Source organism: Kogia breviceps, chromosome 17 (genome assembly GCF_026419965.1).
Source record: "Kogia breviceps isolate mKogBre1 chromosome 17, mKogBre1 haplotype 1, whole genome shotgun sequence".
Lineage (NCBI taxonomy): Eukaryota > Metazoa > Chordata > Mammalia > Artiodactyla > Physeteridae > Kogia > Kogia breviceps.
In genome coordinates this window covers 10,385,389-10,412,372 of record NC_081326.1, presented here as the reverse complement: position 1 = coordinate 10,412,372, position 26,984 = coordinate 10,385,389, and the positions used below count along the sequence as shown (strand labels likewise).

General features: G+C 39.6%; 1 long non-coding RNA gene across 2 annotated transcripts in view; it reads left to right on the top strand.

The window, feature by feature from the left end:
* The first annotated feature begins 2,145 nt into the window (after positions 1–2,145).
* LOC136792866 (uncharacterized) overlaps positions 2,146–26,984 on the top strand; it is a 267,506-nt gene continuing 242,667 nt past the window's right edge. For both annotated transcript variants that reach the window (XR_010837413.1, XR_010837415.1), the window contains exon 1: positions 2,146–2,406. This is a non-coding gene — a long non-coding RNA (uncharacterized lncRNA). The remainder of the gene's footprint in view (positions 2,407–26,984) is intronic.

Genomic DNA, 26,984 nt, shown 5'->3' with positions numbered 1-26,984 from the left:
ATCACAGATTGCCCATATGGCTGTTCGTTCTTCAGTCTCCAGCCGTTCCAGAGATGGGTTGATACCTTTAGTCTCCAGTTCCTCCAGAGAGCAGCTGATGCCACGTGGCTTAAGATAAATCACATTGTTAGGCTGTCTGGTGGCCAAAGCCCAAGGCAAACAATGACTTTGCTGTTAGGCATGACCTTCCAGGAGCCTGGAAATCACCTCTCAGTGGCTAAGGACAAAGGCCAGACCTCTCTTTTGGATACAGTTAAGTCCTAACTGTACAGTTTGTAGCATACAGTTGTTTTTCTCCACGTTCATTTTCGTAACATCACTCATAGCTGCTCTTCATTTAAAAAATCCACATGATGGGTGGGGAGGCAGAGGCAGAGATGGGGGCTCTCCGTTGGTTCACATGAGGAGACAACATGTTTCACATTTGCACCTTAGCTTTCTTTACTATTGAATACATCGCGGATGGCTTTAAATGGCATTCTGCTCATTGTCTTTTGTCCCTTTGGGGGGCAAGAGGGAAAACATGGATTCACAGAAAAAAAATATGTATATATTCTACACAAAATCATCGAAGGTAGGTAAACTAATAGCACATAGATTTAAATGTTTACTGGTTTGTGTCAGTGTCTGGTTATACAATGAATAATTCATATCAAACTAGTAGAATGTAACATTTACATAAAATAATACTTTGCAAATTTATGGTAAGTACTAATTACTTGCCTTATTTGCCATGACTATGATATTAAATATTCATAAAAATGTGATTATTTCTTTGATTTGGCAGGCATTTAGATTTCTCTACAGCTTTTCACACTGCTAATTTTAATCCAGTAAATTATCTGGAAGAAAACAGTATGCAGCCTAAAAACTGTTCAAAATTCACTCCAACATTGAGCACATTATGGATGTAATGATCCATTACAACCAAACTTCAAGAAGGTCTTAGAAGGAAACTGAGAATTAAACAAAGAAATATGGAGGCCATCATCATGATTTATCAGATATGTTTATTAGGAGATTTTTTTGTTAATGCATACTAAGGACAGTCTTTAGAAATATGACCCTGATATATAACAAATGCATTTGGGGATGTTTTGCTCCCGCCAGGGGCCAGTTTAGGAGAATTTAGCAGGACTCTGCCAGCGTTCATTTCCCAGCCTGATGTGCAGTGAGATTATTTGTGGGGCACAATCATGTGGGAGCCCGGATTATGGGCAAGTGTGCTGGAAATGTGCTTCTAGTGAGATCAGGGCCGGGGGACATCTCCTCCCTTCCTTCCCGCTGCTGTTTAAGTTGGGGCTTCTCATATTCCTTAAAACAAACTCAGAGTTCCATGGCACAAGACTCACATCAGAGGAGACCATACTGTATGATCTGAATATTTTATATTCTGTTAACTTACAATGACTCGTAATAGTTTATCTGCTTCCTTTGGTCCAATGAGCACAAAATGGAACTCTCTTATGTCTAGCCAGCATTCTCTGGTCCAGAAATTCAGAGAGGAAAAAGAGGGTAACTCGTGGGATCTGAAGGCCTAGGGACATAAGAGAAAAGGGAGGTGGTGGGAGAAGTGGGAGGGGGAGGAGATTGTCAAGCGCAAGCTTGCACATCAGAAAATAGTTACAGGGAGATGGCAGAGAAGGACCAGACACGTGCATCTCTAGTTTACAGCTTGCCTTCTATCACTGAATCCCTACAAGAAAAAGAGGTTATACAACCTAAAGTTCCCGTGGAAGCTGGTATTCAACAGGGTGAGCTTTATTAACTCAATCTCTGGAGCCGGAGCTAGGAAGTACTCCCAGATTTGTTCATACCCATTTACGAAAAGTGTTGGGTTCAGGTCAGGGCCATGATACTGAATAACAACAACAAAAAGACAACTCAAGAGTCAAGTGTTTAGAATGTAAGCCCAAACATCAAAGGTTCATAACTCAAGGTTGCTGGAAGAGGACAGGTCCTGTAGCAGATAAACACAAGGGGACAGAAGGTGAGTGTCCTTCTTTCACAGACCTTAAGGAAGATGCAAAATGAAAATGAAAATCGACAACTTAAAAGGGTAGCAACTCAACAAAGCCCCTAACCCTGTGAGTAAAAGAGTGCTCTGCTCTGTCTTTGCAGGTGAATGCGACCTGGTAACCAGAGCTCAGTTAAGGGACGCCCACCGCTACTTCCTGAAGGAAGATAGCTCGCCCTGTTCATCACCCCAGGAGGCAACGCAGCATGGTGCTGAGGTTAGGAGCAGACGGGTGGTGTGGACGTGAGCACCACTAAGGTGAGCACCCACCTTCTCCTGCTCCAGTGTCCTCACCTGCACCGGGGAGAACAGTGGTCCACAGCGGGCAGGACTGTTGGGAGGCTCTGCTGAGAACGTTCACACCGCCTTGGCATGGTGGCTGGCATGTGGTGAGTGCTTAATAAATCTTAGCTAATATTGTTACAACTATTATGTGAAATGGAAAAACATGATTTAATTGCATGTCTATTCACGTAAGGAAGGATTTCAGATAGTTGACTGATATTTGCTGAGATGATTGAACTTACTGCACTGCATGGTTTAGTGATGGTAGAAAACCAGCATATTCTGGTGAAAGTCACCGACTCCTGCTCTGAGCCGCCCAACTCAGTCTTGGGTTTCAGCAGGTACGAGCAAAGCAGACCTTTCAATATGAGAGTCAAGATGAACCTCAGTTCCAGAGCACTGCTGATTCTGCTTGCTCTGGCTATGTTCTGTATCAGGAGTTCCTAATCAGGGATCCATGGGTAACTGTCGCTCTTAGATCTTCTAAGGAATCTGTGAACATCTGGAAAGGGAATATAAATATATATATATATATATATATATATATATATATATATATATATACACACACATGCATTTTTCTGCACAGGAAATCCGTAACTGTCATCACATTTTTAAAGCGTTTAGGAATCTTCAAATTTTCAGAACTGGTCTGGATTGTGTGGGCTCCTTTGAATGAGCACTACCTAGAAGCAAAGAAGGTTCCAGATGCTAGGCGAGGTTTGGACTGTGATTAGAAGAGCTGGAGTCTTGTCTGAGTTCGTTTTGGCATTGAAAGGCTGTCTACGGTGTTAACTTGCTTGGCAGGTCACCTACCACTGAGTTTGCGCTCAACAGCATTTATTTGGTCATTCCCCAAAGGCTGCTATTTAACCGTAGCCACGTCATCCTTCCTTATATAATTGTTATTTTTGAGCCCGAAGTGCCAGGATTTACATTTATAACAAATGTTACAGTCGTGCTATATAATCGTGTCAGATTTTCCGGTAATTTTGCTGCATTGAAATAATTTTTGAATCCTGATTCTGTCATTCAGCATATTTTATGGCACTCGTAATTTCCTTTCAGTCATAAATTTGATAATCGTGTCACTAAATAAAAATAGAAACTCCTGTGTCCATTTAAAAACATTCTTCTTCTTTTGAAAAAATATTCAGGTTTAATACACTTTTTTGACACAAAATATGGTAACCATCTTCCTGGCAAAATAGGAATGATATTTACAGATCAGTTTTGCGTCCTTTGTTATAATGTTGAAGTGATAGATTAGGGAAAAACAAGAGTAGGTTAGAATATGTTATTCCTTTTTAGCCAAAGTCTTCTTGTGTCATTGTTTTGAAAATTAGCAATGATACATGAATATGATTTGCCTAAATTGAGGCTATATAAAAAAAAAAACGCAAGGCATGTTGTAGTAGAGTGTGAAACTATTCTGACCCAATTTTTACTTCCCTAACAAACCCACACGAAGTTCTCAGAAAATCTGCTGCAAGATGGCACAGTATAAAATAACTATGTATAAGTTCACCCCACCCACATATCTCTCCCCACCTAGGTTGCTAGCCACACTTCTTACAGGGGGAAATTGTAAACTGCGCGCTTGCTCGCTCGCTCTGAAGTCTGTGCAGCACCTACTGAATGGCTTTTCTAAGCTGTGCCCGAGCCTTCTCTGCGCCTGCTTCCCAGGTTTGAGAAACAGGAGCCAAAGCTGCCTTGAAATCAAAGATTCGCCCCGATGGAACCTCTCTGGCTCCTGGTACTAAGCATAGAACCGGAACCTGTGCTTTCAGAAGAGCAAAACGCTCACATTCTTATTAAAGGGAGAGAAAAAAAAAATCCTACCTTCCAAGAAAAACTACAAAGTATACTTCATTTCCCTTCCTATTAGTCTGCTCCCCCAAAGTAGATTATTATTGTTGTTATTATTATTAGTCGTCCTGCCAAGGACTCGTGGGTCCCCCAGGAGCATCTCCTTACTGTGGGCAGGGGGGCGTAGAGACGGGATGGAGGGGAGTTTCCAGGAGAGCCCAGGGAAGATGGTGCACAGGAGGTCAGAGCAGTTCGCAGCAGCTGTGGCCACCATCTGACTGAGCAGAGCAGAGCGTGGCCTGCAAGCCGCCTCCACAGTACCTGAGGCTTACGGGAGATCCAGGCCCGGCTGCCGAATGTCATTTCCCATAAAGGAACTGGCTGGATTGGCTCCGGTTCTGTCCCGAGCAGATGTGCCAGGAGGACACAAAGGGCGGGGGAGATGGTTTCCTTTGTTAACACAGAGGTGACATCGTTTGCCTGTGTGTTAATTTAAAAGGAGGACCCAAAACACGAGGCAGCTGGTTTTTAAAAGTCAAATCTGTGTCCTACACTTGGAGTGTTTCATTGAATTGGGATATAAGTAAAAACATAAACAATGAAAAATGGGAGAAATCAGCTAAACAGTTTCCATTCCTGGGACTCTCACCCCACCTGACATCAGACAAGACCTTGGCTGCATTTGCAATACTGGCTTCTGTTTTGCAGGTGGTACAGTTGATCAATGCTACCATTTTTTCCTGAAGTTAACATGACTGGATGAGGAGAGCTCAGCTCTCTGAAGTCAGTGTAGAGAGTATTACCCTGAGCTGCTCGAAGTATGTGATGCCTAGAAACAGTGGGAATGGTATTTATGGTAGTTTATGTGCACATTGTTTGGGCTTTTAACTGTTGAATTGGAAGGGCCTCCTCTTTCAATGTCATGGTACTGCCCTGACACTTCTTAGCTGCTGGGGAAAAAAAGTGCAAAGACTTTAAAGAAAAGGCATCCATTAATCCATTGGTATCTACACTATTCAATTTCAGGAAGAAGGAACTCAAAGCAACGCAGAACAGTACAGGGAAGTCTGACACACCTGTTGTCTAGGGCTGTGTAAGGAGAGGAGCTCATGCTCTGCGTGAGTCTGGGAAAGAAGCAAGACTCACAGTGCGTTAGCTCCCCGTGTCTCTGTGTCATCACACGGCTCCTCCTTTCGTGTCTCTCTTTTTCTTATAAGGCCATGGTCATATTGGATTAAGAGCCCACCTACTCCAGTATGACCTCATCTTAACCAATTACATCTGCAACGACCCCATTTCCAAGTAAGGCCACATTCTGAGGTGCTGGGGGTTAGAACTTCAACATGTCTTTTTTGGGGGGTGGGGGGGAGACATAATTCCACCCCTAACACACAGTGTAAGGTAAATCAGAGTAGACTGAAGGGGCATCAGGGAATGGACCTAGAGGAAATTGAGTTCTGTCACTCCCTTCCACGATAGGTTGAAAGTTGGTTAGGAACTGGGATAAGGTAGGGTGGGGTAGGTGATGCGGGTGCTGCTTTGAGGTTTGGCAGTACCAACTACAGGCAGTAATTTAATACCTAGAGATACTGGGAACTACAGAAGGGCACGCTGTTAGAATTAGCAAGACGTATAAAGGAAGGCCATGCCAAGACAAAATTTGTTGGCACCATGGATTGTCTTTGGGTCTGATGAATGGGAGTTCTTACTCTTTGTGAGGATGGCTGTGTCACAGAAGGAAGGTGACTTTGTGATTTGTGTCGTGTAGTTTTAGAGGTGACAAAGCCTGTATTCAGTCAAAAGTAAATACAAAGCACCTGCTCATTGTCAAGCTCTGTATTTTGGCTATATAAAAGTAACATGAGATACATAACCTGAGTGGCTTGGGAATCAAGTATTATGGTTAATTGAAGTTCTTATTTCATCACAAGTCCCATTTATTACCATTTCTTATTTCTTAGCCTGGGGCCCTTTGAAGAGGTGATACGGTTACTGCCAGGCTTGTTCTCAGCTTACTAGTAGCTAGAAAATGAAATCTTACCCTTAGAGTCTGTTTGTTAATTGTTCTACCTCAACTGTAACCCTTCCTGGGTGCTGGGTGAAAGGAGCACCTCAACCACCTTGTCGCAAACCAAACCAAACTAGACATTTATCAGTTTTTAATATGGAGGAAACAGCAGTAGGAGTTACAGTACTGATTATGTTCCCATGACTGTGTCAGTCGTGTCTTGGACATCCTTCCCTGTGCTCCTGGGTCCACTTCCTCAGCAGAGCCAGGGAAGAGCCCCACAGCAGGATGCTGACGCTACCCACCCAAGGTGATGCAGTGGTAAGTGGAGTGGGCCAGGGTGCACACCCCTCTTTGTCTGGCTCCACGGGCTGGGTACCCATTGCCTACTCTTTAGGAACTCATGACTGAGGGAATAGAGCTTTTCAGGGTTGTACCAATAGCATGAAGCAAAAACATTTTCTGTTGGGTGCCAGCTATGTGCCAGGCACTTTGGAAGATAGACATTTTTATTCATTATGTGTTTAGCTAATCTAGGCACTTTCATATGCTATCCCTTTTCACAAAAAAACATGCAAAGTATTATTCCCATTTTCCTTTTTTTAAATAAAAATTTTAAAAAATTCAAGTATGGTTGACTTACAGTATTAATTTCGGGTACAGAGCATGGTGATTCAGTATTTTTTTGCAGATTATACTCCATTATAGGTTATTACAAGACTGACTATAATTCCCTGTGTTATATATCCTTGTTGCTTATCCATTTGTACATAGTTTTTATCTGTGAATCCCATACCCGTAATTTGTCCCTCCCTCCTTCCCTCTTTCCTCTGGTAGCCACTCGTTTGTTCTCTATATCTGTGATTCTGTTTCTGTTTTGCATATACATTCATTTGTATTATTTTTTAGATTCCACATATAAGTGATATCGTACAGTATTTGTCTTTATCGGTCTGACTTATTTCACTAAGGATAATATTCTCTAGGTCCATCTCCCATTTTCTTTTTTTTTAATTGAAGTGTAGTTGATTTACAACGTTGTGCTAATCTCTGCTGTACTGCAGAGTGACTCAGTTATACACATAGAGACATTCTTTTTTCTGAAAGCTGCAGTTTAGATGGTTTTCCAAAGGTGATACAGATAGTAGTTGCTGGAGTCGGGCTCGTAGGGTTGCGCGTGGTAAGGCGAGGGTGGCATCATTTTGAATGACTCGGAGCAGAGCTCCCTGTCCGTGAGCGTGAGAGATACGGCTGGAAGTGTGTGGGCACGTGATGGAGGGCTCTGAATGCAAGCCTGAAGACTACACCGACAGCGGTGACCTTAGCAAGTAACCGCGATCGTGAGCGGCTGGGTGGAGTGATGAGAACGATATCGAGGAAGAGGAGTCCAGCATTGTGAGAGGAGAAAACAGAGGCAGGGAAACCAGCCAGAAGGCTTTTACAGTAACTGAGGCATGAGTCGAATTGGGCCTTCTGTGTGTGGGGTATGGGTAGGGAAAGAAAGGGACCTTGCTTGTTTGTTTATACCTTGTCTTGTTCCAAAGAAGACTTGAAGGTAGTCTATTTGCAGGAATCTATGAAATACAGCAGAGTCATACAAAAGAGTTCATGAGGGAAACTATAAAAATGAGCAAGGGGTAATGACACAGCACCAAGGCCAGTGCACTCCTGATGTGGAGGGGACCCCAGTCATCTACAAAGTAATTCAATAAGGGTACGAATCTGTACATGCTAGGGATACAATTCTGCTCCTCTGGCTTAATTCAAGAGTGAATTGTACTGTATCTAGAGGAATTTGGGGGCTACATACTCTTTAGGCATCCAAAAGGTGCACAACTTTGGATAGATACTGCATTTGGCAGCATGTTCGGGTAACAGATGAAAACCAGAAACACATTTCTTATCAACATCAAGCTGGGTAGAATTGTTGTCTTTGACATCTCCTTTTGAGAAAGGAAGTGTGCCTGGTTACATTGTCCTAACTCCACTCAGGGGAGTCAAGAGTACACTTGGGACCAATGGAGATTCTCATTAAGAACGAAACGCATAAATAAGTGCTGATCACAACCTCCAGTTTCAACTTCATAAAACATGCTCATCTGAGAAAATTTTAAGGCAAGTATAGCTAACATCACAAACATTAATATCTACATAAACTATAGAATTTTAGTTTTATGCAGAATTTCTCCCTGGTTGCCCTTCACATAGACTAACTGTGACATGTATCTTCGGGAGGAGCTAACTTTCTGTCGGGTGTGAGATAGGCGTTAACGGATGGGCACTAGATGATGAATCCGCAGGGCTTAGAGAACAGTGGGAAGAGATGGGAATGAGACGCACCCCTGGTCTGCTCATATTAGACAGTGTCAGTGGAGTCTGAGCTGCAGACAACAGAACCTTTACTCTAGCTGGCTACAACAGAAAAAGAACTCGTGAAAAGAATTTTTGACTGGTACTCTCAGTAAGAAGTACATTTTACATTGTGGTTTTCATGTATCCATACATGTTTACAATACAAATGAAAAAATTTGAATGGAGCAATGCTTCTTTGAGATGTAAACATTTTCCCTCTTCTATTTCATTGAAAAAAAGTGCTGGTTGTGATACTCTAAATTGATTTTACACCTTACTAACGGGTTGTGAACAACCGTTTAAAAAGCACCATATTAAAAGTGATCAGCTCTGGAATTTCTGGGATTGCTGAGTTAGGTGGGAAGTAACACAGCCAGTCACGATAGCAGAGACACACCGTGGTTCCTTTTAAGTGAGTCAGTGTTTCCGCCATCTGGGATCATATCCTTGATGCAGGACACCAAATACTAGAAACTCCACCATTATTTTACACGAAAGCCAGATGCCTCCTTTGCCACCTTAGTCAGAAAGTGGATTCTGCCATAGTCTGTCTTCCTCAGGTTGCTCCAATCCAAGTTCAAGGCTTCTGTGGGCATGTCTGATGGCGGAGCCTGAAGTGTTGGTGTCTTAGTTGCAAGAAAAACGCATTTTCTGGTTTCTGTCTTGGAAAGGCAAAGCTGACTGTGGTGGGGGGAATTCCTCAGACATAGGGAGCTTGTTCTGGAGATGCTGGGCAGGCAGAAAGATGACAAGTGCGCATTAACCCCGGATAAGTGGTGGTTTCCACTGAATTGATTACAGAAAATAACTCATGTTGAGTTCTTGGTATTCTTAGTGATAATTATAACATTGAGCGTACAGAAGCCTAGAAGTGCAGAGTCTCAGGGACCAAGTCTGGAGGAGTCATAGTGAAAGGCCTCTGAATAGTTGGTCATACGCAGTACGCAGTAGTTGGCCTGCTCGTTTTGAACAGAGATAATTTTTTTTCTAGAAACAGCACCACAGTCTCACCTACTAGGGCTTATAGAGAATGTTTCACATTTCTGACAGGGCTGGTGTATAGGGATCATACCGTCTTCTCTTACAGGAGATTTTCAGATTATGTTTGTGTTTTAAGTTGAGAGAATTCCCGATTACCTCTAGTAAGTACCATGATCTTTATTAGGTCTGGATTCCAGACGATTATGAAAAAATCTCAAAGAGCTAATTATAGTTAGCAATGGGGAGATGAGGAAAGATTAGACACATTTTATTTCTTCAACGTGGGCCTTACAGCATTTAGATTGCTCTTAACAAATGTGATTCTGGCGAAAACTGTCAGTTATGATAATAAATTGGATCACTAGAAACGGAGAGAATAGAGATATGAACTCTGTGGTTGTAATTGTCACCACTGCTGTGCCTCACACCCAGAAGACAGAACAAGTGATAGCAGTATCGATGACATTGTGTTTATACTGGTTTAATTTGGTGGTGATTGTGGGTGTTATCCTAGTTAAATAAGGACATTAACATTTCATCCTATTCAGAATTTGTCGAGTACCTGTTAATAGTGCTTAGGTTCTTTTCCTTATTAAGCCACTTGTTCAGGAGGAGACATAGCTTGTATGATTAAACTTAAATGTGGTCGTCACTTGTCATAAGCTGCCCACTCAGAGCCATCAGCCAGCTCTTAATTGTTGAGGTCGGTGATTTGTTTCCGCACCTCATCTTTCCCAGCTTCTCTGTAGCATTTCATGGGCCCGACCACCTTCTCTTTTCTTGTCCTGTCTAGCAGAGCACTGTTTTAATTCTCTTCCATTCCATTTTTTGTTTGTTTGCTTGTTTGTTTGCTTCCCTTCTTCCTCTTGTCACCTAATGGAGGAGTTTCTCAAAATTCTGACTGCGGGCCTTTCACTTGTCTCTTTCTGTGTTTCATGTCCACAGGCACCATTGTTAACATTTACTTTCTTGCAAATCTCCCTTTTTAGCCTTCATTTTTATTCTGTGCTCCAGAATGTGCCACGTGTGGTCTCACGTCTCTCATTTGCACCCCATTATGTCCGAAAATAATTATTAATGCTTCCATCCCCAAACCTTTCAAACTGCGTTTCCTCTTTCTATGCAGAATCAAAACTAGGCAATCATTTTTGGCTTATTCACTCCATATGTATTGATTCCATATAGTTACTTGGCAAGAAATGTGGATTTTATATTCCACATATTTTGTAAACCCAACTCCCAGTGCTTCCTCATTGCATCTCAATTGCACAATTGTAAAACAAGGCTTCCAACAAATCTGCCTGCCTCTTATTTCTTCCCACTCCAATTCCTTCTGACACTGCTTTCATAGCTAAGTTTAGATGGAGCCAGCTCCTCACTAGGTATCAAATTCAGTGTAAATTCCTTACCTGAGTCTTCATGGTATGTTGCAACTACAAGCCCCACTACCTTTCCAAGTTTATTTCTCATTGCTTTCCTGTTTATACCCTGTATCCCACCCCAACTGGACTGCTCCTCAGCCAACCAGTGTTTTCCTCAGATTGGTCCCCTCACTTCACATGATGTAGGGTGCTTAGTATCACTGGCCTCTACCCATGTGATGCCAATAGCACCTTCTCCCCAGTTGTGATGATCAAAAATGTCTCTAGACATTGCCAGATGTCCCCTGGGGAAAGCATCATCCTTGGTTGAGATTCACTGCTCTATAGTTTCTATCACAATTATTTTCTTTGGACTCTCAATAAATGTTGGCTGAATTAAGTTGAGATAATACTTTTTGTCTTCTCACTGGGCACAGCCCACTATTAGGTACTAATAAGAGGTGGGTTTGAGAGACATTTTTGGGTCTCTCTTCTACTTACTAAGGTTTTGAACTGCAGCTGGTGTACTGCCTCAGTTATTAGTGTGAGGAACTAATGAATTAACAGACACAAAGTGCAAAGCAAGTGTTCAGTAATTTCCACTGTAAGTGACCTAGGGGATGAAGCATATCCCTTATGTTAATTTACAACGAGACCATTTGCAGGCTGAGAGAGACACGTGCTTAACACCAGGTCAGCGTTATACATGAATAGAGCACAGGTTAAACATAAATTGAAGGGGTGTTAGGAAGAAATAAACAGAAACAATGATGGCTTTTCAGGGAAGATTTTTTGGAGGAAGTTTTTAGTTAGTTTTGAAGACTAGCATATGTGCATTAATGGAGAACAGGGGATGCAATGCTGAGTGCTTAGGTAATTTGCTAAAAAAGTTCAGAATAGTAGTGATGTTTGGCTAGAGGGTCACCACCTACCCTAAGTTTTGTATGGCCTCATTATTAATTATGCCAGTCATCAAATGTCACAAATGTGAACTTACCATTTCTAAGTACTTTGTATTCAGTGTGCCCATGCATTGTTAGATTAGCAAAATTTTACTCCTGGAAATAGAGATGTATGCTTATCATTGGGAGACGATCCACCATGGGGCCTTCTTAGCCTTTGGGAACTCAGCTTTTCTTGCAACATTTGGTTGTTATTCAATATGGGCCTTTGTGGTTGAGCCTTCTGTCTTTTAATGGAGAATTTATTTCCTCCTCTGCGATCTACCGTTGCTTTTGTTTGAAGGTATTTTGATGTGAATGGAGCTAGCCGAAAATTTTTGGGAGATCACGAAAAGACACTGTAGAATTTAGGAATTTTTTAAAAAATAAATTTATTTAATTTATTTATTTTTGGCTGCATTGGGTCTTCTTTGCTGCACACGGGCTTTCTCTAGTTGCGGCGAGCGGGGGCTACTCTTGGTTGCGGTGCGTGGGCTTCTCATTGTGGTGGCTTCTCATTGCAGTGGCTTGTCTTGTTGTGGAGGACGGCATATAGGCATGCAGGCTTCAGTAGTTGTGGCGCGTGGGCTCAGTAGTTGTGGCTCATGGGCTCTAGAGTGCAGGCTCAGTAGTTGTGGCACACGGGCTTAGCTGCTCTGTGGCAGGTGGGATCTTCCCGGCAGGGCTCGAACACGTGTCGCCTGCATTGGCAGGCCGATTCTTAACCACTGCACCACCAGGGAAGCCCTAGGAAGTTTTATATGGCTGGAATTTTCAATAACGTTTACAACTCAACATAATACAGAGGAAAACAGTGTACTGGAGACCTCTGTCATGAGGTTTAACAATTCTGTAGTTTTGGGGAAAGTACGAAACTCTGGATCTGGCTGACACCTTTCTGTATTTTTCTCCTCAAATATTGTATATCCTAAGGTAATTGCCTAAGTCTAACTTTTTGTCTCATGGCTTTCATTCAATCCACGTATGCCTCATGTACCTCAAGAGACCTTTGGAGATCCAATAGAGAAGAGAAACAAACTTTTAGGCAAAAAAGAAAACAATAAAAGGAGTTACAGCTCCTTTCTCCCTGGCATTGACTGCATCAGAAGAGTTTCTGGATGTATTAAAATCATGCCTTCTGACATAGAGTGGGCTAGGCTGAATTGGATACCACCCGTGTGCAGTTTCCCAGAAAGTGGAACACTTAGCAATCATAGACCAAGTAACCAGAGAATAGAGAAGAGACGGGCTCTGGGGGCCCAGATGAGGAGGCCTCCTTGCTGCTTTCAAGACTTAGCAGCTGCAGAGGAATCCAGGGAAAGCTGAGGAGCTGGGTACGTATGCTGGGTCATGCCAGAAGAGCGACTTTTCACTCAGGAAATGGAACAAAATGCCAAGGCAGGTGAGTCAGAAGGGTTTAGTGTCTACTTGTGATTTGCTCACTGATTTGAAGGGGTATAATTTTTGTTTTCTAACTTCTTAATAGAACATAACTTTATGGTAAGATACTTATCCCGATTTTAGTGGGGAAGGCAAGGAGGCGGGTAGCAGGAAGATGGTATGTATCATTGGAAATATTTCACTGAGCTAATACCTGGGGAAACTTGTGTGAAAATTGAACAAATGCCACATTTTACATAACATATCAAGATTTATAGTATATTTACATGTATAACCTTGTTTCTCACAACGACTCTGTAAGAAACAGATTTTCATTTAAAGCAAAATCTAATTTAAATTTTCATTTAGAATGAAAATTTGTATAGATATTTATTTATTTGATGTACATTGGTCTATGCACATTGCTACATTCATAAAGGGAGTCTCCATTGTAATTATTTGCCTAATGGAAATCATTTTTACTTTAGCACTAAGTTTTAAAATGGGATTGGAACAAAAGAATGAAGATCCAAAGTTTAATTAACTTTGATACCAATTACTTTTTAACTTTTATTAAGTCACAGTTCTTTAACTTATGCAATTATCTCTTCTTTTGAATGCTTGGACTAGATCACACATATGTAAAGATTTTATAAATTGAAAGTACATTTTTTTCTCTGGTTTCACTGGTTGTGACTCTAATAAAACTGATCCTATTAGGGAGAGCCCAGATGACTGCTGTGTGGCTCTCACTCTTTCAAATACATATTTTAGAAGTAGAAAACAATGCCTCTCTATATAAATGTAAAATATTCCTTGTAAGGATAAATTTCATGATTGGACTCATTTTGATGTTATCTTTAAGTTTACCATTTTAACTACACCTGTAGAGATTTATTTAAAAGGCATCACTAGAACTTTATAGAAGTTATTTACAGAATAGCTTTGTAGAAGGACATTTTATTTGGCCAGATTACTAAGAGAGTATACACTCATAGTGTTTTTGCCACCTTGTATCTCACACATACACACACACACACACACACACATTGTACTGTTTCATGACTTATGCCAGAAAGAATGGATAGTTTAGAAAAGTATTTTAAAACCTTCTGTGGTCTTTTTAGGCTAGTCATATCTCTTACTTATAGATTTGACTCAGTAACATTTATTTATGACTCATAAATTTAGAATGTTTAGGGGAATTCATGTCAAAACTTTAGATAAAATAATGTAAACAATAGTTCTATTTGTGTATGAAGGAGAAAGGGGGTTACTGAATAAGTTGCCATATTTCTACTTGGCTTCTCTGCCCTGAAACAGAGCCTTGAAATCCTGGATAATACAAATAATCATACAGTTTGCTTTGGATGTTTGATTATGGGAATATTGTTCCTACGGTGAGAGCATGATGCTTTCAAACATGTCTTGGATTTGTAAATATAGAAACAGTGTTCTTAACATGGTATGCTTGTCATTTAGAGGCAGAGCCAATTACATAGGTTTTGTTCTTAGTCTGATTATTACAGTATGCAAATCGGGGCTAGACAAAAAACTTGAATCAGAGGAGAAATATCTGATGAGAAATAGGGGGACCCTCATGGCCCAGGAACAAGGTCTCTTCCAGTGCTTTGGTCTATTGTTAGTGGGTGGGTGGCATCCCTGGGAGTTGGGGACAAAACAGTAGGAGGGAGGAAGTAAGAGTAGGGCAGGAGATGTTGTGAGTCTGTTCATATGTCCACAATTCAATTGCCCCCAAAGTGGAATTCTCCTGAGAACCATTGTCCTGATATGCTTTGTTCAGTTTTAGAATTAAAAGGATTTGGTTAAAATATCATACACCAGTGGTTCTAAACTAGGCACGATTTTGGCAAAATATGAAGACATTTTTGGTTGTCTTGAGGGGCAGGTGCTATTGGCATCTAGTGGTCAGAGGCCAGGCATGATGCTGAACATCTAGTGATGTACAGGATAATCTCCTACCGCAAAAAATTATCCTGCTCAAAATAGTGGAGGAGTTAAGAAACTCTTCCTTAAAATAGCCACACGCCAGTCATATGTTTAGTAGGCAGTGATTGGTGAGAGTGTTGCTCTGTTCAGATCACTTTGTCCAAGTCTTTTATCCACACAGCTGATATAGAAAGTGATCATGGTAGAGACTATATGTTTTTTTCTGGTTATGCATTCCTCCTTTTTCCCCTTTTTTGTAATGAGTGGAAGGGTGGGAGAGAAAAAGATACCCATGGACTTTGGAGTAGCTGGCTCTGTAATGATGATCATAAAGAACCTATTTCATGAGTGGATGTGAGGATTAAATGAAATTATAGATGTTAGGGGCACATAGTAAACACAAATATTAGCTATTATTTTGCTAGCAGGGGACCGTGGGAAAGTTAACCCCAGCAATCCTCCATTTTCAGTTGAATGAAATGGGGATAGTAACAGCTTACAGAATTACAGTGAGGATTAATTGTAAGTGCTTAGCTAATTGTCTGGCATAAATAGGCACTCAGTGCATAACAGCTACTATTGTTATTATTTGTCATGACAGCTCACTTCCAAAAATACATCTAAGACTGTAGTCAAAGACAGGTATCGCAGAGCAGCATGGAGAATAAGAAAGAGTATAAACTGAAGTTAGAGAAACCTGTATTTTGTAGCCCTGGAAAAGCTGTGTAACTTTGAATAACTTGGACCCCAGTTTCCCTGTTCGTAGCTCTGGTGAGTGTCAAGTGCAATAGCAAATGTGGAGCTCCTGGCATATACTGAGTGCTCAGGAAGTGTTAGTTTCCCTTTCTTCCTAGCCAGAGAGACTTTACCTGTAATTTCTTGATTAGAAGATTGTTTTAGCCTGGAATCCCCTGGAAGCAGAGACTGAGGTGAAAGGCTGTGTGTGGGTATTTTGGAATTTGACCCCAGGGAGCAGGAGTGAGGAACCAGGAAACAGTGAAAGCCGATACAGGGCGTTGCTGGTGAGTAGTCGCTGCTTGGGCAATGGTGCTCGATTCTTAGGGACATTCTAACCGCCTTAGGAGGCTTTTTCTTCTCTTTATCATGTCTTTTGATGAGTAGAAGTTTTAATTTTGATGAAGTCTAATTAACCATTTGTTTGTTTGTTTGTTTCTTTTACGGTTAATATTTTTTTGTGTCCTATAAGAAATCTGTGCTTACCTCCAGGTCAAAAAGATATTCTTTAGTTTTTCTAGAAGTGTTAGAGTTTTAATTTTTTTATGTTTAGGTCTATAGTTCATTTCGAATCAGTTTATGTGTTGGTGAGATAGGAGTTGAGGTGAATTTTTTTTCCTCACGTGGATATATAGTTCCAACACCATTTGTTGAAAAGCAAAAAACAAACCCTGATCATTTCTCCATTGATACTTGGTGCCTTTGTCAAAATCAGTTGGCTGTATACTGGGGAACTCTATCCTGTTCTGTTATCTATTTTTCTATATTGACACCAATATTACATTGTCTTGATCACTATAGCTTTATAGTTAGTATTGATATCAGGTAGTTTAAGTTATTCAACATTGTTCTTGTTTTTCAAAATTGTTTTGGCTACTCCTTGCAATTTGCATTTCCATATAAATTTTAAAATCAGCTTGCCAATTTCAAAGTAACTGCTCAGATTTAATTTGGATTGCACTGAATCTTTAGATCAACTAGGGGAAGAATAGTATTTTAATAATATTAACTCTTCCAAATCATGAACTGTTATATCTTTCAATTTATTAGCTTTTATTATTTTTTTCTCAGCGAACTTTTTCCTAATAAAGGCATTTAAAATAATAAATTTCCTTTCGAGCCCTGGTTTTGTGGCATCCTAGAAATTTTGGTATGTTGTATTTTCATTATCATTCAATTAGAAATATTTTCTAATTTTCCTTGTCATCTTTCTTTGGACCATGGATTGTTTAGAAGTATATTATTTGGTTTCCAACTTTTGAGAATTTTTAAAAGATGTCCTGTTGTTATTTTTTAATTTAATTTTTCTTATTCTGAGAACATACTTTAACATTCAACATTTTGAAATTTATTGAGACTTATTTTGGCACTCAACATATAGTCTACTTCATGAATAAAATTCTATGTGCATTTAAAAAGAATGAATTCTAAATTTCTTGGCTATTAGTAGATTTAAGTCAAATTGCTGATAATATTGCTCAGAGATTCTGTATCCTTATTAATTTTTTTATCTCTTGGTCTTATCAATTACTGAGAGAGGAATGGTAAAATATTTGATCATGATTATGGATTTGTCTCTTTCTCCTTTTAGTTTTATAAATATTTACTTTCTATATTTTTAGGTGCATACACACTTAAGACTGTAATATCTTTCTGATGAATTGACCCTTTTTCCTTTATGAAATACCTCTACTTGTTCCTGGAAATACTTATTGTTTTGAAGTTCACTTTGGTATTAGTCTAGTCATATCAGCTTATTGTGTGCACGGTCGCTTTTTATTTTTTTAAAAACTCAACCGATTTGTAACTTTATATTTAAAGTGTGTACCTTGTATACAACATACAGTTAGGTCTTACTCTGTCTCTGTCCCATGCTCTCCTGGCGCAGCCCAATTATCCTCACCCCTGATGTGCAGCCATCACAAGACAGGGAGCAATATTACACCTTGTGCCGCTGCCCTGACAGGCGGGCTGTTTGGCTCATGCTCAACTCTTCCCGATACGTAAGTGACCTTCGGCCAGGGGACTGTGTGCTCTCAGCCCCCTGTAGTAATATGATGGGGTCTACTGCCGTCCAAAGTGGGGGGGGCATCTGTACTATACTGTATATGCCTTGCTTCCTTTCCCATAGTCCTTTACCCCTGTCAGTGTACGCTGGTGACTCTGGGCTTATTCTTAAGTTTGTATAGACCCCCCTCAAATCTGACATCCCACCGAATAAAGTGCCTTTCCTGATTTCCTTGTTCACGGGGTCACCACCATACTGGGCACTGCAGGCACAGCACGAGGCACAGCAATCAAAAGTCGTTCGTGCCGCCAGCGCGTGGTCATGGCCCTCTCCTTGTCCAAGCGCCAAGACTCCCGAGCCCCACACCCCTAACCCAGAGCCAAGAGTCTCTTGCCCATATGCTAGTAGATAACAGCTTAACCTTAGCTGGCTTAGTGGTTGCCCAAGTTGGAGTATGTGCATTGCAGGAGCTCCTTGTTGCATGCAGACCAACAGTGTGAAGCAAAGGCAACAGTGTCTCAGGAAAATGAAAATGGACTTCAAGGCAGTACATAATGTTGCACCTAAAGTATTTGAAATACATACACACCAACAGTCTAAGAAACCATTGGTCTGTTCTCTTGGCTGTCCCTTACCCCATGAAGCCAGTGGTTCTGCACAGGTTTCCAAACCCTAACAGTAGTCATCATGTGTGTATGTGTATATATATATATATATATATATATATATATATATATATATATGCCATTGGTTCTCTTTCTCTTGAGAATTCTGACTAATATAGAAGTATTCACTCTTTTAAAATTTTTTTGGAAGAGATTTTGTAGGGTTGGTTTTAATTCTTTAAGTGTTTTGTAGACCTCTCCAGTGAAGCCATTTGGGTCTAGAGATTTGTTTTTGGGGAGTTTTAAAATTATAAATTCAATTTTCTTAACAGTTATAAGGCTATTCAAATAATCAGTTTTATTTTGGGTTAGTTGCAGTAGTTTTTGCATTTCTAGAAATTGGTCCAATTCATCTAAGTTGTCAAATTTATGTGTGTAGAGTTGGTAATAGTGTTCTTTTTTTATCCATTTGCTGTATGTAGGGTCTGTATGATAGCTTCTGTTTTATTCCTGATGTTAGCAGTTTTTATATGTTCTTTCTTTCTTTTTTTTTTTTTTTTTTTTTTTTGGTAATTCTTGCTAAAGATTTGTCATTTTGCAAAGACCCAACTTTTTGTTTTATTGATTGTCACTATTGTTTTTCTGTTTTTAATTTCATTGATTTCTGCTCTTTATTTCCCTCCTCCTGCTTACTTTTACCTACCTTTTCTAACTTACTCAGTTGGGAGTTCAGAGTATTGATTTGAGACTAACCCTATTTTCTAATATATGCATTTCTAATGTCAGCACTGCTTTAGCTATTGATATATACCATCAAAATGTAGCAAATTTTGGTACGCTATATTTTCATTTTCATTCAGTTTAATGCATGTAAAGAAAATTTCCCTGGAGATTTCTTCTTTGATCCATGGATTATATATGTGTGTTATTTAGCTTCCAAACATTTGAAGATTTTCCTGTCATCTTTCTATTACTGATTTCTACTTTGAGTCCATTGTGGTGGGAGAATGCACTGTATGATTTAAATTCCTTATGGAATTTTGTTTTATGGCTCAGGATATGGTTTATTTTTAATATATTTTCTGTGGGAACTTGAAATAAATATAATTTCTATTGTTGGGCTGAGCATTCTATAAATATCAGTTAGATTCTGTTGGCTGGTGGTGCTGTTGAATTCTATATCTATACTGATTTTCTGTCTTGTTCAATTGTCTTGTATCAATTGTTGAGAGAGGGGTGTTGAATTATAGTCTCCAATTGTAAATGTGGATTTGTTTATTTCTCCTTTCAGTTATATTAGCTTGCTTAATGTGCTTTGTAGTTGTGTGATTTGGTGCATACATATTTAAGATTGCTATGTCTTCTTGGAGTGGGGGATGCAAGAATGGGTCACCTCATTACTGCCAGGTGGGGTGGAAATCCAAGCTTCCTATGTGGTCCCCACTGTTGGAGAGGGAGGGCTATTACTGCCCATCAGGAATAAAAGTTCCAGTTTCCCACTTGACTTTTTAAAAAAAATTTATTTATCTCATTTATTTATTATTTTTGGCTGCATTGGGTCCTCGCTGCTGCACACAGGCCCTCTCTAGCTGCGACGAGTGGGGAGCCACTCCCCATTGTGCGTGGGCTTCTCATTGTGATGGCCTCTCCTGCCGTGGAGCATGGGCTCTAGGCACGCGGGCTTTAGCAGTCATGGCACGTGAGCTTCAGTAGTTGTGGCGCACGGGCTTAGTTGCTCCGCAGCATGCAGGATCCTCACAGACCAGGACTCGAACCCGTGTCCCCTGTGTTGGCAGGTGGACTCTTAACCACTGCGCCGCCAGGGAAGCCCCCCACTTGACTTTTTTTGACACTACTTCAGAGGGTATGTTGGGACATCCTGCGACAACCTGGTAATGGGGGAAGTGTAGGCTCTCCACTACTATAACCTCACCTGAACTTCATCCACATGGATCTTTTATTGGCTCAAGTATTTCACAAAGTTGGGGGGGAATAGGGTAGGGAGGAGGTGGATAAAAAAGGTAGCCTAGATCATGGACAATGGATGACACTAGAATAGTATATAGTATATATTATAATAAATAATGATAATGAAATAAATAGCTGACATTTACAAAATACTTACTACATGCCAGCCATGTAGTCTACACATCTTCACTTAATCTTTACAACATTATTATGATATAGTTCAGTTATTACACCTATTTGATAGGTAAGAAACTGAGCCTTGGAAAGATGAACTCTCTCAAGGTCACCCAACCAGTGAGTGGCAAGGCTAGGGCTTGAACTCATGTTGGTGTGACTCCAGAATCCATGCTCTTAACTGCTAATCATAGACTGCCTTATATAATTTCCACTAGTTGTCAAAATGTGGTGAGAATCTTAGAAAAGAGAAAAAAAGAAAATTGATTTCTTTTATCTAATTTTACCTCTAAAGTGACAAGCAAATCTAATGATAAAATATTCAGGTTTAGAACTCCAAGTACACTTCTAGCTGGCTCAAAATTATGTGCCTTTGTAATGGAGTTTGTTCTGTGATTCTAATTAAACTTGGGCAGTTTCCTTTTTTTTAATACATCTTTATTGGAGTATAATTGCTTCACAATGCTGTGTGAGTTTCTGTTGTACAACATAGTGAATCAGCCATATGCATACATATATCCCCACATCCCCTCAGTTTTCTTAAAGGTTGGTTAATCTCAAGATTTAGAAAAGAAATGACTGTAATTTAGGCAGGTAAAAGATCAGTTTACCATTAAATACACAAACATAACTATGTATAACTTTTTCATGAGAAGACTCAGTCAAGTTCATGGGTAAAATACATTCCTTCAACGTGCTGGTGTGTAATGACTGCTTTCCAGAAGTACCAGTGTCACTAAAATTTCATGTTTTGGGCAAGATTAAATTTTTTATTGCTCTGGCTGCTGTGGAGATGCTGCCAAGAGAATGAAATCTTATGAAAACATTTATTTTTTTCAAGAAATATATTGCGTATTTAATTATGATCATAACCCTTTGTTTAGAATGTATTTATAGAAAAGGGAGAAAAACAGACTCTGTAATTAGTTTTCTTGTATCTAGGACAAGCTTGTTATAACAGTCAAGGGACATATTTGACGGGTGCTATTTCAGCATTGACTATTTTGAAAACTAGGAGAAAGATGCTTTAAAGTCAATATTATCCAATTTAAAAACACTAAGTTGGACCATATACCATAACATATATTTAACCATATCAAATCTTCTGTGAATCAGGTATGTGCACCGACTTTCCGTTTTAGAGGTGGCTCAATTATCTTGGTATTCTTACATTTTTTACAAATCATGTCTAAAAAGATTACAGTACTATTTTTTCCCTCTCTCTCGGGAAGCCTACTGGAGATAGTGACTAAATCTTAAACGTTCTTTGTGTTCCCCATCCTGCTTATGATAATATTGACTCCTTCGGGGATACTAATCAGCTTTAGTGATTGGACTGGCCGTCCTCCAGGCCATCACATGTCAGTAACTCTCTTCCTTTCCCAGTTTCCTTTCCTCCCTCTGTCTTTCTCAAAAGTTGGGATATCTCTAAAGATAATATACAGATAATACACAGAAAATGGTAGGTGACATTAGAGGTACAGGTAAGTACTGTGGGAGGTCAGATGACACACCTGGGTTGGGGGAAACTGGGGAGACTTGCTGCATGAGGTGGCATCAAGTTAAATGATGGAGGCACACAGAGATTAGAGGAAGGCTTTCCAGTACGTGAAAGACATGTGGTCTACTATTTAAGTATTTGTAAGTGGAAAAAAGGATAGTTCAAAAAATGAAATAAGCACATATTCAATGCAAGTGAAAAAAACACCAGGTTCCTTGAGTGACTTCGATTATTGGCTAGATATTCTTAGACTGGAACCATTCCCTATACATGGGCCTCTGGTGGACGAGTTCCTTGAAGGAAGACATTATTTTCCCTTCAGCTCTTTCCCAGAGGCTCATGGTCTTGCCAGTAAGGTCCTTTGGAAGCAGCTGTAACTGACAAGAGAGGTGAGGAGGTAGGACGTCAGCTGGCTGTCACAGCCCAGTTAGATCTGTCATTGTCTGTCCTCACAGCAATTTGAGAAACTTGAAGCACATATCACAAAGGCAACGACGAATTATTTATTTAATTACTGTTTCAGTGTCTGTTTTTATTGCGTATCTATTGAGCTTTGTGTAGTAAAGGACCTGATTGGTTTTGTTTAGCACAGTGCCTGGCACACAGCTGGTGCTCAGTAAATAACTGTGGAATGAATGAATGGTTTGCCTTCACCCATTCATAACCGAGAATGTTGAAAGAATGAAAGTACAGAAGTTGTTCTATTTGTCTAAAAGGTATGTTATGTAGTAGGAGTAATGAGTGCTTATGTTGGGAAGACACTGCCAGGACTATCAGAGGTGAGTTCTTTTTTAGGAGTAGGGTTGCAAGCCCCACCAGTGACATCTAGAACCATATATCTAGGAAGAGTTCACTAGTTCATTCATTCATTAAATAGCAGTGATTGAGCGCCAACCATTTGCTAAGTACCCTAAAAAATATCAAAATGAATATATATTGAATGAAGTTCCCATTCGCAAGATGCTTACAGTCTAGTGGGAGATGGAGCTAAATACCAAGTCAGTATGGGGCACTAAAATGTGGATAAGCCCAGAAATTCTGTGGGCCCATCACCTTCATTGGCCTTGGAAAAGCCACGGGGAGACATTCTGGGAGATGTATCACCTAAGTCGTGTCTTGAAGGATAGGGGGAGCTGACTGGACAAAGAAATGAGAGGGAGGGGAAAGGAAGATTATTCTAGGTAGAAAAACAGCATGTTCAAAGGCACAGAACTGAGGGCCGCGCCAGGGAGCCTCAGTACACTGGAATGCCTTGAATAGGTCATCTCAGTGCAGATACTGATGCCTCCTGGTTCCTGCAGCAACTTCTGCCGTTTATCTCAATGTTTCATGGTGGGCAAAACGTGGAAAGTGCTGATCTAAAAGCTAGAAAGAGCATGATGCATTTAGGGAATTGCACAAATGTTGGACTATTTGAGGCATGGGCAGGGATGGTGGCCAAGTGTTGGTTTTCCCTTCACACTTACATGCATATACAACAGCATTGTCATCAGTGCTGTAATCTTCAAGCTGGCAAGGTCAGAAACTACAAAAATCCGGATAAGATTTATTGAGTATTACAAACTTCCAGTATCTCAACCAGTATTTATATATGAAAAAATAATTTTATTTTTGCCTCCTTTGTCTGTCTGCTTCCCTGAACTTCAAGGAGCATTTGGTTGTGTGTGCTTGGTTTTTGGACTCTTTTTTTTTTTTTTTTTTTTTTTTTTTTTGTGGTACGCGGGCCTCTCACTGCTGTGGCCTCTCCTGTTACGGAGCACAGGCTCTGGACGCGCAGGCTCAGTAGTTGTGGCTCACGGGCCCAGCCGCTCCGCGGCATGTGGGATCTTCCCGGACAGGGGCATGAACCCGTGTCCCCTGCATCGGCAGGCGGATTCCCAACCACTGCGCCACCAGGGAAGCCTGGTTTTTGGACTCTTAGGGGTGCAGAATTAGGGGGCTACTGAGAGAGGGACAGGATTAGAAGGGCCAAAAGAAAGTGGAAAGGGGGACAAGTGGCAAAAACTGTACTGACTCTGAGCAGGAAGAGTCTTGAGGGTAAAAGAGAAAACAGGAGTTGGTGTGGCTGTAGAGTATAAATTGAAACTGAGTAAATCTTCTTTATGATTTGAAGGTGCAGATGTTGGAATATTTTTAAAAATTACTTTAGAATACTGGAGTCTTCTTCAAATGTTACACTGAAGAGAGACTGGGCTGTATGAATCACCAAGATTTATTCGAGTTGCATGCTTCTAGAGAGAAGAAGGTTTAGTGGAAAGCGGTAAATAATCCCTGGGCCTGGAACCTGAATATATGATTCCTGCTTTTGACCTTTGGTTGGCATGACTTTGGATAAGCCTCTGTCATTTCTTGGAGGCTTCCTATACCTCAATCTCCTCATAAGTGAATGGGGATAATAGTACCTTTCTGTATATACCTAACTATATAGGATATATACTAATATAATATAGTACCTCATTGGGTCAATGTGAATAATAAATAAGACATGAAAGAGCTATGCAGATTATAAAGAGTCACCGAGAGTTTCATGATAGCAGTAATAATAGTGAGGTTAATGTTAACAAGGGTATCTTTTAATTTTTTTAAACAGTATAGAATTACACCCTTTGTGGCTTTTGAGAAATGATAGTTGGTGGTGCTAACAATAAAAAGATAACTTCCCTCAATTTGGGATGGCAATGGCTTCAATTTAGAGAAAACTAACGGCTCCTCAGGGATGACTCTGAACTTGTGAAGAGTGCAGTTTAAAATCATTGCTGTTTCCTTTTTAACATTCTTCTTGTACATATATGAATTCTTATTGTTCTTCTGGAATTGCCACAATACAGTGCCTGTGTTCTCTGGTTCTGGCATGCTGCAAAATCCTGTGATAGCAGGGTAGCTAATAAATTATTTGACAGGAAATACAGAAAAAAAGTCTTCGTAATTCACAGTTCTGACATAATGAAAAGCTTATAATTCACTAGTGTGACCTCACAGCTGTGAATTACAAGTTTCACTTGACTCGTTCACAATTTGTCTTTGAATTTATACTATGAAAAGTGAGAACCATATTGTCAAACTGTCACTCCATATTGATATATTACTGCTGAAGATTAAGAAACATTTTGTCAAAGAGCAGGAAAATAAAAATACCCTAAAAGAAGATGAAGTTTTTTCTTTTTAAAATGGAAGTATAGTTGACTTATAATATTATATTAGTTTCAGTTGTATAGCATAGTGATTTGATATTTTTTATACATTACACACCATACAAAGTTATTACAATATTATCAACTATGTTCCCTGTGCTGTACATTATATCTCTGTGACTTATTTATTTTATAAGTGGTAGTTTGTACCTCTTAATCCTCTTTACATATTTCACATTCCCCCCATCTCCCACCCCTCTAGGAACCACTAGTTCTCTGTATCTACAAGTCTGTTTCTGTTTTGTTATAATTGTTTTTTTTTTTTTAGATTTTACATATGTATAAGTGAAAACATGTAGTATTTGTCCTTCTCTGTCTGACTTATTTTACGTAGCATAATACCCTCTAGGTCCGTCCATGTTGTTGACAATGGCAAGATTTCATTCTTTGTTATGGCTGAAAAATATTTCATTTTATATATATATATATATATATATATATATATATATATATATATATATATTCACACCACATCTTCTTTATCCATTCATCTTTCAGTGGACACTTAGGTTGCTTCCATATCTTGGCTATTGTAAATAATGCTGCAGTGAACATGGAGTGTATATATCTTTTTGAATTAGTGTTTTCGTTTTCTTCAGATAAATACCCAGAAGGGGAATTGCTGGATACTGTGGTAGTTCTGTTTTTAATTTTTTGAGAAACCTCCATACTGTTTTCCATAGCAGATATATCAATTTACATACAGCACTGCACGAGGGTTGCCTTTTCTCCACATCCTTGCCAGTACCATACTGTTTTGATTACTATAATAGTATAATTTGAAGTCAGCATGATACCTCCAGCTTTGTTCTTCATTCTTAATATTGCTTTGGCTATTAAGAGTCTTTTGTGGTTCTATACAAATGTTAGAGTTGTTTGTTCTAGTTCAGTGAAAAATGCCATGGGCATTTTGATGGGGATTTTATTGAATCTGTAGATTGCTTTTGGTAGTATGGACAGTTTAACAATATTAATTCTTCCGATCCGTGAACAGGGGATATCTTTCCATTTATTTCTATCTTCTTTAATGTCCTTCATCAGTGTCTTACAGTTTTTAGAGTAGAAGTCTTTCACCTCCTTGGTTTAATGTATTCCTAGGTATTTTATTCTCTTCGATGCAATTGTAAATGGGATTTTTTTTTTCTTAAGTTCTCTTTCTGGTGGTTTGTTATTAGTGTATAGACATGCAACAGATTTCTGTATATTAATTTTATATTCAGAAACTTTACTGAATTCATTTTTTCAAATAGTTTTTTGGTGAAATCCTTATGGTTTTCTATATATGATATCATGGTATCTGTAAATAGTGACAGTTTTATTTATTTCCTTTCAATTTGGATGCCTTTCATTTATTTTTCTTATCTGATTTCTATGGCTAGGACTGCCAATACTGTGTTGAATAAAAGTGGCAAGAGTGGGCATCCTTGTCTTATTCCTGATTTTAGAGGAAAAGCTTTCAAGTTCTCACCATTGAGTATGATGTTAGATGTAGGTTTGTGGTATATGGCCTTTATTATATTGAGGTATGTTTCCCCATACCCATTTTGTTGAGAATTTTTGTCATGAACAGATGTTGGGTTTTGTCAAATGCCTTTTCTTCATCTATTGAGATGAACATGTGATTTTTATCCTTCATTTTGTTGATGCAATGTATCATGTAGATTGATTTGTGAATATTGTATCATACTTTTATCCCTGATATAAATCCCACTTGATCA